Source organism: Callorhinus ursinus, unplaced genomic scaffold (genome assembly GCF_003265705.2).
Source record: "Callorhinus ursinus isolate GAN/ISIS: 27379988/994484 unplaced genomic scaffold, GSC_fseal_2.0 scaffold65, whole genome shotgun sequence".
Lineage (NCBI taxonomy): Eukaryota > Metazoa > Chordata > Mammalia > Carnivora > Otariidae > Callorhinus > Callorhinus ursinus.
In genome coordinates this window covers 7,334,194-7,350,351 of record NW_027397127.1, presented here as the reverse complement: position 1 = coordinate 7,350,351, position 16,158 = coordinate 7,334,194, and the positions used below count along the sequence as shown (strand labels likewise).

Genomic DNA, 16,158 nt, shown 5'->3' with positions numbered 1-16,158 from the left:
CAGTAGAGTGGTAGGGCCTAAATCCTTGTTAAAGTGGAGAAAAATTGGGAAAAAAAGTATAAACAATTTTGTGTGAATTTTACTGTTAAGGGGAGTGTAGAAATGGGATCATAGCTGGGAGGGCATCAAGAGATCAAAGGAGGATTTATTTTTAAAGATGTTACTTATATAAACCATTTAGCATAGTAAAGGTAGGCAAATTATGTTTATTATTATTATGTCAGTATGAGAATCCCTTGAATTTTTCTATACTAGTCTAGATAATTTTAGGACTTTTATTATTCATGTTCTGATTCCTTAAGTTTGGAATAAAAAGGAAAGTCAAATCCTCAGAAAGAAACCCAGAATTTTGTCAGCATACTTGTGGTGACAGACCACCCTCTCACTATACATGAGATCATCCCACCAGAGACCAGAAGGATCCATAGCTGCCCAGTTATTATAGAAGACAAAATTTTTGGTGTGTGACCTTCACACTAGAATCACTGTAGTAAACAGAGAAACTCTGAGAATTATCTAATGTGTCAAGTATATCTTTTCATTCAGTAATTCAGTAATTACTTATTAAACAACTATGTGCCAGACACTATTCTAGATGCTTGGATCACTGCAATTAAAAAAACACACAAAATGTCTGCTCTCTTGAAGGTTATATTTTAATGGGGGGAGATAGGTAAACAAGTATGCAAATAATTGGTAAGATAATTTCATATAATGTGTGGTATGAAGAATATACACAGGGTAAAGAGATAAGAAGTATCTAGGAGTAGGGTGAGTGAAATTCTATTTAAATAAGGTAACCAAAGAAAGCTACTTTCAGAAAGTGACATTTGTTCTGAGAAAGGAAGCAGCCATGTGCAAATATGGGGAGGGAGCAATTTTCTAGGCAAAGGAAACAAAGATGCCTAGGTAAGGAGAAGCTTCAATTGTATGTAGAACAGAAAGAAGGCTGGTATATCTGCTGTATAATGAGCAAGAGCAGTGGTATGAAAAGAGTTCAGAGGTAGTCAATAACCAGATAGGGTATAGGGCTTTGTAGATAATGGTAAGGAGTTTGCTTTTTCAAAAATTGTGACAAATACACATAACATAAAATTTACCATTTTAAGAATTTTGAAGTGTACAATACAGTAGCATTTACTATATTCATGATGTTATGCAATAATTACCTCTATCTAGTTCCAGAACATTTTCAATATGCCAAAAAGAAACCCTGTAACCATTAAGCAGGAACTCTCTATTCCCTCTCCCTCCCAACCCCTGGAAACCACAAATCTTTTTGTCACTATAGATTTGCCTATTCTGGATATTTCATATAAATGGAATCATATAATATGTGGCTTTTTGTGTCTAGTTTATTTCACTTAGCATACTGTTTTCAAGGTTCATCCATGTTATATAGCCTGTATCAGGATTTGTTCCTTTTCATGGCTAAATAATATTCTATTGTATAGATATACTATATTTGTTTCTTTATTCATCAGTTGATGGATATTTGGGTTGTTCTCATTATTTATCTATTACAATAGACTAGTAGAAACAGTAGAGTACAAATTTTGTTTGAACAACTCTTCATTTGGTCCAGCACATGGTAATTCTGTTTGAATAATGGCCAGACTATTTTTTACAGGGGTTTCACCATTTTACATTCTTTCCAACGATGTATGAGGATTTCAGTTCCCACACATTCTTGTTTTCCTTTAATCATTTTCCTTTGATTATTTATTTACACTTATTTTCCTTTAATAATAACTATATTACTTCTGCATCCATCATAGTGGTTGTGATTTAATATCTCATTGTGTGTTTTTTTAAATTATTGAAGTGTAATTGACACATGTTATATTAGTTTTAGGTGTACAATGTATTGATTTGACAATTCTATACATTACTCAATACTCACCACAATAAGTGTAGTCATCATCTGTCATCATACATTATTACAATATTATTGACTATATTCCTTATACTATAATTTTCATCTCTGTGACTTATTTATAACTGGACATTTGTACCTCTTAATCCCCTTTATCTATTTCATCCATCCCCCAAACTACCTCCCCTCTGGAAACCAGTTTGTTCTCTGTATTTAAGAATCATTTGTTTGTTTTTTATATTCCACATATAAATAAAATCATATGGCATTTGTCTTTGTCTGACTTATTTCAATTAATAAAATACCTCTAGGTCCATCCATGTTGTTGCAACATTCATGCACTCATGGTGAGGGTGTAAACTGGTGCAACCACTGTGGAAAATAGTAAGGAGTTTCCTTTAAAAATTAAAAATAGAAATACCATATGATCCAGTAATTCCACTACTGGGCATTTACCCAAAGAAAACAAAAACACAAATTTAAAAAGGTATATGCACCCTTATGTTTACTGCAACATTATTACAATAGCCAAGATATGGAAGCAACACAAGTTTCCATTGATAGGTGAATGGACAAAGATGTGGTATATATATATAATGCAAGATAATAGTCCAAATTCATTACTTTGCATATCGATATCTAGTTGTCTCAGCACAATTTGTTGAAAAGAATACCAAATTGAATGGTCTTGGTATCCGTGTAAAAAATCAATTGACAATAGATGTATGGATTAATTTCTGGGGTCTCAATTCTAGTCCATTTATCTATATGTCTATCCTTATGCCAATAAAACAATGCCAGTTTTTATTACTGTAACTGTTGCAAGTTTTGAAATTGGAAAATGTGAGTCCTCCAACTTTATTACCAATTTTATTACTCTTTTTAAAGATTGTTTTGGTTATTCTGGGTGCCTTACAATTCCATATAAATTTGAGCATCAGTTTTTACATTACTTCAAAAAAGGCTATTTGCATTTTGACATGGATTGCATTAAATCTGTAGATTGCTTTGGGGAGCATTGCTACCTTAACAATATTATGTCTTCTACTCCATAAACACAGAATGTCCTTCTATTTATTTAGGTCTTTTATTTATTTCAGCACTCTTTTATAGTTTAAATTTTACAAGTCTTGCATCCCTTTGGTTAAATTTATTTCTAAGTATTTTATTCTTTTGGTGCTATAATAAATTGAATTGTTTTCTTAATTTCCTCTTTGGATTGTTCATTGCTATTATATAGAAATACAATGAATTTGCTAAATTCACTTGTTTCTAACAGTTATTTTGTGTGTGGATTCTTTAGGGTTTTTTTAATATATAACACCGTACCTCATCTGCAGAGATATAATTTTATATCTGTGTTATACAGATAGTGTAACTTCTGTTCCATTTGGGACGCCTTTTTATTTCTTGTCCAATTGCTTTGGCTAGAACTTCCAGTACATTGTTAAATAGAAGTGGCAAAAACAGGCATCTTTGTCTTGTTCCTGTTCTTAGAGAAAAAGCTTTCAGTCTTTCATCATTGAGCATGATGGTAGCTGTGGGTTTGGTTTTTTTTTTTTTTATGCTATTATGTTAAGGAAGTCCCTTTCTATTCCTAGTTTGCTGAATGTTTTCATCATGAAAGTGTATTGGATTTTGTCAAATGATTTTTTTTGGCATAAATTGAGATAATCATGTAGTCTTTTTCCTTCATTCTATTACACTGGTGTATTACATTGATTGATTTTATTTTAAATATTTTATTTACATGAGAGAGAGACAGAGAGAGAACGAACAAGTGGGAGGGGAGCAGAGGGAGAGAGAGAAGCAGACTTCCCACTGCACAGGGAGCCCGACGTGGTGCTTGATCCCAGGACCCTGAGATCATGACCTGAGCCAAGGGCAGAAGCTTAGCTGACTGAGCCACCCAGGCACCCCTGATTGATTTTCACATGTTGAATAAGCTTTTGTATTCCGGGGATAAATCCCAGTTGGTCATAGTGTATAATTCTCTTAATATGCTATTGGATTTGGTTTGCTAGTATTTTGTTGAAGAATTTAGCATCTACATTAATAAGAGATGTTGGTCTATAATTTTCATTTGTGTATTTTTCTGGCTTTGGTGGCAGGGCAATACTGGCCTTGAAAAATGAGTTAGGAAGTCTTACCTCCTCTTCTATTTTTGGAGGTGTTTGAGAAGGATTGATAGGTGTAAATTTGTCTTAAATGTTTGGTAGAAGGTATCAGCGAAACCTTCTGGTCCTGGGCTTTTGTTGTTGTTGTTGTTGTTGCTGGGAGGTTTTTACTTAACTGTTTCAGTCTCTTGTTATAGGTTTGTTCAAATTTTCTACTTCTTTTATTTTTTTATTTAAATTCAATTAGCCAACACATAGTACATCATTAGTTTCAGATGTAGTGTTCAATAATTTATCAGTTGTGTATAACACCCAGTGCTCATCACATCATGTGTTTCTTTTAAAATCAATTTTGGTAGTTTGTGTGTTCCTAAGAATTTGTCCACTTCACCTAGATTATCTGATTTGTGGTTTATAATTATTCATAGTCTTCTCTTTTAATCCTTTTCATTTTTGTAAGGACAGTGGGAATGTCTCCACCTTAATTTCTGATTCTAGCAATTTGAATCTTTTTTCTTAGTCTAGGTAATGGCATGTTAATGTTGATCTTTTCAAAGAACCATCATTTGGTTGTGTTGATTCTATTGTTTTTCTATTTCTGATTTTATTTATCTTAACTCTAATCTTTTTATTTATTTCCTTCTGCTAAATTTGGGTTTAGTTTTCTATTTCTAGTTCTTTAATGTGTTAAGTTGGATTATTTATTTTAGATCACTTTTTAAAATGTAGGTGTCTTCCATAGCTTATAAATATTCCTCTGAGCACTGCTTTTGATACAGCTGATAATTGTTGTTATGTTGTGTGTTTGTTTCCATTTGTCTGCATGTATTTCTAAGATTTTTTTGAACCATTGATTGTTTAACAGTCTGTTTAATTTTCACATATTTGTGGATTTTCCAGTTTTACTCCTGTTATTGATTTCTAGTTTCATTCCTTTGTGGTTGGAAAAGATACTCGATATCATTTTAATAAGTTTAAATTTATTGAGACTCATTTGTGGCCTAATATATGGTCTATCTTTGAAATTTTTCATGTGCACTTGAGAAGTATGTGTATTCTGCTGTTGTGGAATGGGGTGTTCTATAAATATCTGTTAGGTTTAACTGGTTTGTAATGTTGTTCAAGTCTTCTATTTTCTTAATGATCTTTGTCTAGTTGCTATATACATATCATAGGTGGGATACTGAAATATCCAACTATTATTGTAGAACTATCTATATTTCCCTTTAATTCTGTCAACTTTTGCTTCATGTATTTTGGAGCTCTGTTGTAAGATGTATATACATATATAATTTTTATATCTTCATGAATTTATCTTTTCATCAGTATATAATATCCTTCTTTGTATCTTGTAACAATGTTTTGACTTAAAGTCTATTTTGTCTGATATTAGTATATCCATTCTAGCTTTCTTTTGGATATTATTAGCATGTAATTTCTTTTTCCATCTTTTACACTTAACCTATTAGAGTCCTGGAGTCTAATGTGAGTCTCTTTTAGACAGCATATAATTGAATCATGTATTATTATCCATTCTTCAAGTCTCTGCCTTTTAATTCAAGAGTTCAATCCATTTACATTTAATTTTGGATAAGTAAGGACCTTGCTGCCATTTTGGTATTTCTTTTCTATATGTCATACCTTTTTTGTTTCTCAATTCCTCCATTACAACTTTCTTTTGAGATTAACTGATTTTTTGTAGTGTACCATTTGGTTCCTTTCTCATTACTTTTTTTCTGTATATTTTTAGTTATATTCTTAGTGGTTACTTCGGTAATTATAATTAGCATCTTTTTTTTCTTCCCACTATATTATAGCTTGATTGACACATAGTTCACATGCCATACAATTGTCCATTTAAAGTGTACAGTTAGCTTTTTAATTTTATAAAAATTAAGGTTTATAAAAACCTAGTTTAAATTAATAATCAACTTTTTTATGATTAAACACTTTTTAAATTTTTTATTGTTATGTTAATCACCATACATCATTAGTTTTTGATGTAGCATTCCATGATTCATTTGTGTATAACACCCAGTGCTCCATGCAGAACGTGCCCTCTTTAATACCCATCACCAGGCTAACCCATCCTCCCACCCCCCTCCCCTCTAGAACCCTCAGTTTGTTTTTCAGAGTCCATCGTCTCTCATGGTTCGTCTCCCTCTCCGATTTCCCCCCTTCATTCTTCCCCGCCTGCTATCTTCTTTGCTTCAATAACATACAAAACTCTGCTCCTATACATTTTCATCCCTCCCCTTTGTTATTACTGTCACAAATTACATCTTAGTACATTTGTGCCTATTAACATAAATTTATAAGTATTGTTTAAGCATTTGTATTTTAAATGATATCGGAAAAAAGAAGAGTTACAAAGCAAAATTACAATATGAGACTTATATTTATCTATGTAATTATTTTTCCAGTGTTATTTCTTCATATGACTTTGTGTTGCTGTCTAGTATTCTTTCATTTCATTCTGTAAGACTTCCTTTAGCACATTTTATAGGACAAGTCTATTAGTAACAAATTCCCTCAGCTTTTGTTTATCTGGAAATGTCTTCATTTCACCATCATTTTTGAAGGATTGTTTTGTTAGATCTAAAATTCTTTATTGATAGGGTTTTCCTTTCAGCACTTTGAATAAGTCATCCCATAACTTCTGATCTACATGGTTTCTGATAAGTAATCAGCCATTAATCTTATTGAAAAACACTTGTACCTGATGAGATGCTTCCCATGCTATTTACACGATTCTGTTTTTGAACGGTATGATTAATATGTTTCATTGTGGATCTCTTTGAGTTCATCCTACCTGTTTGTTGAGCTTCCTGGAAGTGTAGACTCATATCTTTTATCAAATGTGAGAAGTTTTCAGGTGCAACTGATCTTCAAATATTCCTTCTGCCCCTTTCTTTACCTTCTAGGACTCCTGTAATGCATATGTTGTCCACTTTGTGGTATTCCACAAGTCCTTTAGGCTCTGTACATTTTTTTCCATTCTTTCTTTCTGCTCCTCAGACTAGAATTTCAACCATTGTGTCTTTAAGTTCAGTGATTCTTCTGCCTGTTCATATATGCTGTTGAATCCTTCTAGCGACTGTACTTTTTAGTTCCCGAATTTCTATTTGGTTCTTTTTAATAATTTCTTTCTCTTTATTGATATTCTCTATTTGATGAGACCTTGTTCTACTTGTTTCCTTTGGCTCTTTTTTCTTAGTTTCCTTTAGCTTTTTGAGCATATTTAAGACAGTTGTTTTAAAGTTTTTGTCATAAGTTTAATGTCTGGGCTTCCTTAGGGGCAGTTTGTATTATTTTTTCTCACACTTTCTTGTTTATTTGGATGTCTTATAATAAAAACTGGATATATTTAAATATAACATGACAACCTTGTAGAGATTTCCCACGCACACTCGTTTGTTGATGCTGTTCATTGTGTGCTATTTATTTAGTGATTTTTCTAAGCTATTTTTTACAATGACTGTGTTCTTTGTCACATGTGATCACCGAAGTCCCTGTTCTGTTACCTTAGGGATTTCTTTAAACATCTAGAGCCAAAACCAAAGCAAATAACAAACAAAAATACTGTTTTGGTTCTTTGTATATTGACTTTAAGTTGAAGCATTCCTTCAATATTTAGCCAGGCATTTACAACTCTGACTTAACCTATATTTCCCATTTGCACAGAGGCTAAAGACTAGTCAAAGGTGAAAACTTAGGGTCTCTGAAGTCTTTTCTGAGCATGAGTTTAGCTCTGAGCATTCACATGGTCTTCTAGTTCCTTCAAAATATGCAGGAAATTTTCAGAGTTCTTATTACCTTCTTGTACCTCATTCCCAAGTCTCTTCCTAGTCTTTTCAGTCTGTCTGCTAATTGTCCATTTGCCCCTGCCTCAAGCAACTGCAGGCTCTAAATACTTTCAAAAAGTGCCACCCAAAATAAAAACCACAGTGAGATACCACTTCCCATCCATTAGGTGGACTACCATTAAAAAAAAAAAAAAGAAATAAAAAAGAAAAGTTTTGGCAAGGAAGTGGAGAAAATGAAACCCTAAGTATATTGTTGGTGGGAATCTAAAATGGTACAGCCACTGTGGAAAACAGTTTTCTGGCTCCTCAAAAAATTAAAAATGAATAATCATATGGTCCAGCAATTCCCCTTCTGAGTATATAGCCCCCAAAATTTAAACTATTGCTTTGAAGAGATATTTTTACACACATGTTCACAACAGCATTATTCACAATAGCTAAAAAGTGGAGGCAATGCAAGTGTCCATTGATGAATGAATAAACATAATGTGGTATATACATACGATGGAATATTATTCAGCCTTTAAACAGGAAGGGGATTCTAACATATGCCAGAACATGGATGAAGTTTGAGGACATTACACTGTGAAATAAGTCTGTCACAAAAACACAAATATTGTATGATTCCACTTATATGGGGTACTTAGAGTAGTTAAATTCATAGAGATAGAAAGTAGAACAGCAGTTGCCAGGGGTTGGGTGGATGGAGGAATGGGGGATTATTGTTTATAGAGTTTCAGTTTTGCAAGATGAAAGACTTCTGGATATGGGTGGGTGGTGATGGCCCCACAATATGAATGTATTTAATACTGCTGAACAGTATGATTAAAAATCATTAAGATGGCAAATTTTGTTATGTGTATTTTTTACCCCAATAAAAAAATTGAGAAAAAATGCTGCCCAGGAGGCTACTCCATCCTGAGATAACTTGGGGTAAGGTGGAAAAAACAAAAGCAAGTTCCTGAGCTGATCCCTTAGGGAGCCACCAAGCAGGTCAAAATGCAAAACTACAACTCTTTGAGAACAAGGTCAGCATTACCTCCTTTGGCAACTGTAAGCCGGCAGTTCCATGGCTGTCACTGAGCTATTGATTGGGGGATGGCAGGCAGGCAAGTAAAAATGTCATAATGCTCTCTTACTGAAATTCAGCAGCCTCTTTCTTCATAAGCACTACCCTGGTTGTTGTAAGTTGTTTTCTTTTTAATTTCAGAGTTCCAAAAACGTTGATTCTGACAGTTTTTTCCTAAACATTGCATTAGTGAAAGGATAAACCCCTGGCTTTCCCTACTCCTCTATTTTCAGTGACATCACTCCCTGGAGTTTGCTTTTCTTTCTTACTAATGTGGAAATTTGTTAAAGGGTTTTAAGCCAATTAGTTATAGGATTACAATTTATATTTTTAAAAAAGATTCCTCTTGGGGTGCCAGGGTGGTTTGGATGGTTAAGCATCTGCCTTTGGCTCAGGTCATGATCTCTGGGTCCTGGGATCGAGCCCCACATGGGGCTCCCTGCTCAGTAGGTGAGTCTGCTCCTCCCTCTGCCTCTCCCCTCCCCCTGCTCATGCTCTCTGACTCAAATGAATAAATAAAAAAAAAACTTAAAAAAAGTTTTTTTTAAAAATAGAAGATTCCTCTCTACACTATTTGGAGAATGGATTGTAAAGAGGCAAGAGTGGAAGAAAGGACACCAGTTAGGAGGCTTAGTGGTAGTCCATCCAATTATGGGTTGGTCTAGGATGGATTGGATTGGTAGTAAAGTTTTAAAAAATGGGTGATTCTTCAGTCAGAATGGCTAAAATTAACAACTCAGGAAACAACAGGTGTTGGCAAAGATGTAGGGAAAGGGGAACCCTCTTATACTGTTGGTGGGAATGCAAACTGGTGCAGCCACTCTTGAAAACAGTATGGAATTTCCTCAAAAAGTTAACAGTAGAGCTACTCTACAATCCAGCAACTGCACTACTAGGTATTTATCCAAAGGACACAAAAATACTGATTAAAAGGGGCACATGTACCCAATGTTTATAGTGACAATATCCACAATAGCCAAAATTTGGAAAGAGCCCAGATGTCCATCAACAGATGAATGGATAAAGAAGTTATATATATATATATATATATATATATATATATATATATATATATATAATGGAATATTACTCAGCCATCAAAAAGAATGAAATCTTGCCATTTACAACGACATGGATGGAACTAGGGGGTATTATGCAAGTGAAATAAGTCAGAGAAAGACAAATACCATACGATTTCACTCATATGTGGAATTTAAGAAACAAAACAGATGAACATATGGGAAGGGAGGGAAAAAATAAGATAAAAACAGAGAGGGAAGCAAACCATAAGAGACTTTTAACTATAGGAAACAAACTGAGGGTTGCTGGAAGAGAGGTGGGTGGGAGATGGGGTAACTGGGTGATGGGCATTAAGGAGGGCACTTGATGGAATGAGCACTGTGTGTTAAATGCAACTGATGAATCACTAAATTCTACCTCTGAAACTAATAACACACTATATGTTAACTAAATTGAATTTAAATAAAAAATTAAAATAAAGAAAAAATAGGTGATTTCTGATATATTTTTGGAGATCACCTCTAGGTAATCTCCAGGATTGCTTATGGATATATGTGGAAAGTGAGAGGACAAAAGGAATGAAGAACATACTGAGAACTTGGATGATAGTGCCATTTTACCAATGAGGGAGACTAGAAAAATGATGGGTTGGGGAGGTAAATATTCAAGTCTTCTATTTTGAAAATGTGACATTTGAGATGGCTTTAGACATTCAACCAGCCTTGTCAGGAAATCAGTTGGTATAAGAATCTAGAGCTCAATAGAAAGATCTGAGCTGGAAGCAGATTTGGTAGTCATAAGCCTATAGGTAGTAATATAAATTCATGAAACTAGATAAGAACTGTTAGGGAGAAAGTAAAATCGGAAAAGAATAGGCTAGGTAAGGAGCCCTGGGGCCCAATAACATTCAGACAAGCACAGAAGGAGCCATAAGACAACTGGGAATTTATTACTGAAGTAGGAAGAAAATCAGGATTGTGGTGTTACAGAAGCCAAGACAATAGTGTTTCAAGAAAGAGAAAGTGGTAAACTGCATTGAGTGCAGCTGAGAAGTTGAGATATAATGAGGACAGAGAAATTACCATTGATTTGGCAAGATGGGGTGAGGGGTGTTACAAAAGACCTTGTCAAGAGCAGTGCCTTATTGAAACAGATTTAGGAGAAAATGGGAAATATGGATACAATGACTATAGAAAACTTTAAGAAATTCTGCTGTAAAGAAGAGAAAAATGGAACAATAGCTTGATGGGAATGTGAAGTCATGGAAGTTTTTTTTAAATAAATAGGATGTACAAGAATATGCTTATATGCTGATAGAAATGAGACTGGTGATGCAGAAAGAGAGTACACTTATATGTGTTAGGTCCTTGAAAAATCAGGGGACTGGAATCCAAAGCACAAATGAAGGGGATGGCCTTTGATAGGAGCAAGGATATTTCATCCATTGTAATGATAATCTAATATCTATTGAGCTCTTAACTATGTACCAGGTACTACTTAAAACACCTTATACATATTCACTTAATGCAACAAGACTGTGAGGTAGAAACTTTTACTGCCCTCATTCATTTTAAAAAATGAAAAAGACTATAGCATAGTCAGTTTAAATAGGTTAGTCAAGTTCACACAACTAGTAAATGGTAGAGTCATGATCTGAACACTGGGAGTATGGCATTAGATCCCACACCCTTACCCACTATTCTATACAGTATATGGAGAAAGCTAGAGTGTAGACACAAATTAAATAGATGGTAGATTTGGTTATAAAAAGAGGAGGAAGTTCTCATCTGATTGCTTTTATTTTCTTAATGAAATATGAAACAAGGTCCATATCAATATCTATAGATCTGTCTCATTCCTTTTAATGCCAACATAATACTTTATCATATAGTTGTACCACAATGTAGTTATTTAACTAATCAGTTCCCTATTGATGAAATTTTGTTTCAAGGTTTTTGTTATAACAAAGCTGCAATGAATATTTCTGTGCATATATCTTTGAGCATATATATATTTCTGTGTAATGGATTTCTAGAAGTAGATTTTCTAGATCGTCACAATTAAATTTTTAATAGAGACAGCCAAATTGTCCTCCCAAAAGGTTACACTTATTTATACTCTTATCCAAAGTGTATGGGGTGTCTACTTTCCATACCCTTGGAAACACTTGCTTTTATCAATCTTTATAATATTTGATACTCTCATAGGTTATAAAAAGAACACCTAGTGCCCAGGTCTTTGTTTCTAAATGAACTAGGGCTCCATGTAGAAATGGTTGATTCTAGCACTGGGATAGGAAAAACAAGATTAATCTTGAACAACTTGTGGTGCCAGAAAATAAGGAAGTAGTCAAACAATGGGGACCTGTCAAAATGACATAGAAGCTCTCAATGGTCAAAGTTGAAACAATTTGAACAAAATAATGATAGTATTAGGTTATAAGTCAGAATAAAATAATCATCCATTAGTCCATGCTGATATAAATAAATGAGTAAATAAATGGGGAAGATGGGATATCTTCCTTATAGAATTTCAATTAATACATATAGAAGGAATGAAAGAAATAAAAAATCAACATTAGGTGTAAACACCACAGTAGTAACTGTCACTATCAAGAACAATTGCTGAATGCTAAAATTAGGGGGCAAAAGTATGAGAAACAGGATATTTAAATAGTCTCAATGTACTTTCCTACAAGATATTTATTAATTATAAAGAGGAAAATAGTAACTTTATAGTGAAGCTTACCAACCACCACCTTAACCAAGTGATCAAGGTTAATATCACCAGTATTAAGACATATCAGCATTAGCTATCTGATGCACTAAAAAAGGCAAATCATGGAGAGGAGTTGAGATGGCAGAATTTGTCCGGCCTAAGTTTGTCTGGTCCCTAGAATTCAGCTAGATAGTTATCAAATCATTCTAAACACCTGCAAAATCAATTGGATCTGAGAAAAGAAATGCTGCAATTCTACAAATAGAAAAGTGATCACTTTTTGGAAGGTAGGAGGTGCAGAGACTTGAATCTGGGGTGATATGTCAGAGGATACTGTGGAGGGGAGGGAGCCAGCTTACGGAGGCTACCGCAAAGTAATATAAGCAGCGGAGTGCAAAGTTGGAACTTTTAGAAGTCTCTTGGGGTGCGGGAGGGGGACATCCCTGGCTTAAAGTGCTTAGGTGGTGAAGCAGGGTGGAATCCCAGGTGGGACAGCGTGGTCTCAGGATCCCCGGCGTCACAAGAACAGGGGTGCCTGAGCGCGGCAGAATTTCCAGGCATCGGAGCAGGGAAGCTGGCTGAAAACCATGAGTCTAGTTGCGGGATTTCTGCTTGGTGTTGCCATAAAATGGGAACTGCTGCACAGTCACGTGACTGCTTTCCTGGCAGGGGCCCAGCAAAAGGCAGAAGCCTGGTGAGACTCCCACCTTCCCCAGGGAGGAACAGTGCAGGTGTGCGCTGCAGATGTCCATGAAATTTGGTCTTGAAATTCAGTCGGGTGCCTGAGATAAAAACACTCGGTCATAGGCCAGGTGAACACAGAGTTAGGATGGAAACTGAGGAGACAAGAGTGACTGCTTTTTTATGAAGGCTCACTGAAGAGTCGGGGGCACGAACTTTCAGCTCCGGGGCTAGAGAGCGGTAGGCAGCCATTTTCATCCCATCCCCCACATCAGTGCTGAAAGTCTTCAGGGAGCAAAACAGTGCCACATAGTGGAATCCAGAGCTGCTTACACTTAGCCCAGCCCGCTGGCAAGAGCAAAGAAAGACACCTGAGAATCAGCAGATCAAGTGCCTCCCCTAGAAGACCAGTAGGAACAACTGGATAGCACCAAGTCTACTGATCATAGAGAACCAAAGCTTCAGCTCTTGGGGAAAACAGTATATAGCATTTGTGGTTTTCTTTATTCTTTAGTCTTTCAGTATTATTTTCTCAGCAATTTTCTTATTTTTTCAATTCATTTTTAATTTTTGTTTATATATATCATATATATAATTTTTTTATTTCCTTTCATTGTATTTTATCCTATTTCATTGTATATATCTTCTGTATATTTTTGAGTATATATAAGTTCTTTCTTTCCCATTTTGGGATCCAGTTTCTTTAACAAGCAGACCAAAACACATCCAGGATCTAGGTTTTTTTTTGTCCTCTTTTGTTTCTTGTCTGATTTTTTATTTTGTTTTGTTTTGTTCTTCTGTTGTTGTTATTGTCTTTTCTCCTTCTTTCTTCTATTCTTTTCTGGAGAAACTTATGAGATGGAGAAATTTACCCCAAAAGAAAGAAAAGAGGTAGTACTCACTGCCAGGGATTTAATCAATATGGATATAAGTAAGATGTCTGAACTAGAATTTAAAACAACGATTATAAAGTTACTAGCGGGGCTTGAAAAAAAAGCATAGAAGACTCTAGAGAATCCCTACTGCAGAAATAAAAGAACTATAATCTAGTCAGGCTGAAATTTAAAATGCTATTACCGAGATGCAGTCCCAAATGGAGACTCTAAAAGCAAGGATAAACAAGGCAGAAGGGTCAGTGATATAGAAGATAAAATAATGGAGAATAAGGAAGCTGAAAAGAGGAGAGAAAGACAACTACTGGATCATGAAGGGAGACTTAGAGAGCTCAATGATTCTATAAAGCAAAACAATATCTGGATAATAAGGGTCCCAGAAGATGAAGAGAGGGAGAAAGGGGCAGAAGGTTTATTTGAACAAATTATGGCTGAGAATTTCCCTAATCTGGGGAAGAAAACAGGCATTCTAGTCCAGGAGGTACAGAGACCCCCCTCAAAAATGAATAAAAATAGGTCAACATCTTGACATATAATAGTGAAGCTTGCAAATTTCAAAGATAAAGAGACAATCTTGAAAGCAGCTTGGAACAAGAGATGCTTAACCTGTTACAAGGGTAGAAACATAAGACTTGCAGCAGACCTGTCCATAGAGACCTGGCACCCAGAAAGGACTGGCATGATATATTCAACATGCTAAATGGGAAAAATATGCAGGCAAGAATACTTTATCCAGCAAGGCTATCATTCAGAATAGAAGGAGAGATAATTTCTAGGACAAATAGAAACTAATTTGTGAACACTAAATCAGCCCTGCAAGAAATATTAAAGGGGATCCTTTGAGCAAAGAGAGAGCCCAAAAATAACAAAGACCAGAAAGGAACAATCTATGGAAACAGTGACTCTACAAAGGCACTAAATTCCTATCCTTAAATAATTATTCTGAATGTAAATGGACTAAATGCTCCAATAAAAAGACACAGGGTATCAGAATGGATAAAAAACAAGACCCATCCACATGCTGCTTAAAAAAAACTCTTTTTTGACACAAAGACACCTCCAGGTTGAAAGTGAGGAGTGGCGAACCATCTATCATGCTAATGGAAATCAAAAGAAAGCTGAAGTAGCCATACCAATATCAGACAAACTAGATTTTAAAACAAAGACTGTAATAAGAGATGAAGAGGAACACTATATCATAATAAAGGGCTCTATCCAACAAGAAGATCTAACAATTGTAAATACTTATGCCCCAACTTGGGAGCAGCCAAATATATAAAGGAATTAATAACAAAATTAAAGAAACTCATTGATAATAATACAGTAATAGTAGGGGATTTTAACACCCCACTCACAGCAATGGACAGATCATCTAAGCAGATCAACAAGGAAAGGATGGCTTTGAATGACACATTGGACCAGATGGACTTCACAGATATACTCAGAGCATTTCATCCTAAAGCAGCAGAATACACATTCTTCTCGAGTGCACATGGAACATTCTCCAGAATAGATCACATAATGGGTCACAAATCAGGTCTCAACTAGTACCAAAAATTAAGATTATACCATGCATATTTTCAGACCACAGTGCTTGAAAACTTGACGTCAAACACAAGAAAAATTTGGAAGGAACACAAATACATGGAGGTTAAAAAGCATACTACAAAGAATGATTGGGTCAAGCAGGAAATAAAAGAAGAATTTAAAAAACTACATGGAAACAAGTGAAAATGAAAACACGACAGTTCAGAAGGAGTTTAGAAGTTTTCCTTCCATTTCTATTTTTTGGAACAATTTGAGAAGAATAGGTATTAACTCTTCTTTAAATGTTTGGTAGCAAAGTTGTCCTAAGAGGGAATATATAGCAATACAGGCCTTTCTCAAGAAGCAAGAAAAGTCTCAAATACATAACCTAAACTTACACTTAAGGAGCTGGGAAAAGAACAGCAAATAAGCCTAAATTCAGCAGGAGAAG

The 16,158-nt window shown here is 34.9% G+C and overlaps 1 protein-coding gene across 1 annotated transcript in view; it reads right to left on the bottom strand.

Moving 5' to 3' along the window:
* Positions 1-2,181: 2,181 nt before the first annotated feature.
* The window catches only part of RBM41 (RNA binding motif protein 41), an 82,327-nt gene continuing 68,350 nt past the window's right edge, over positions 2,182-16,158 (bottom strand). The window contains exon 9 of the mRNA XM_073885695.1: positions 2,182-2,248. The gene's annotated coding sequence lies outside the window, so the exon portion shown is untranslated. The remainder of the gene's footprint in view (positions 2,249-16,158) is intronic.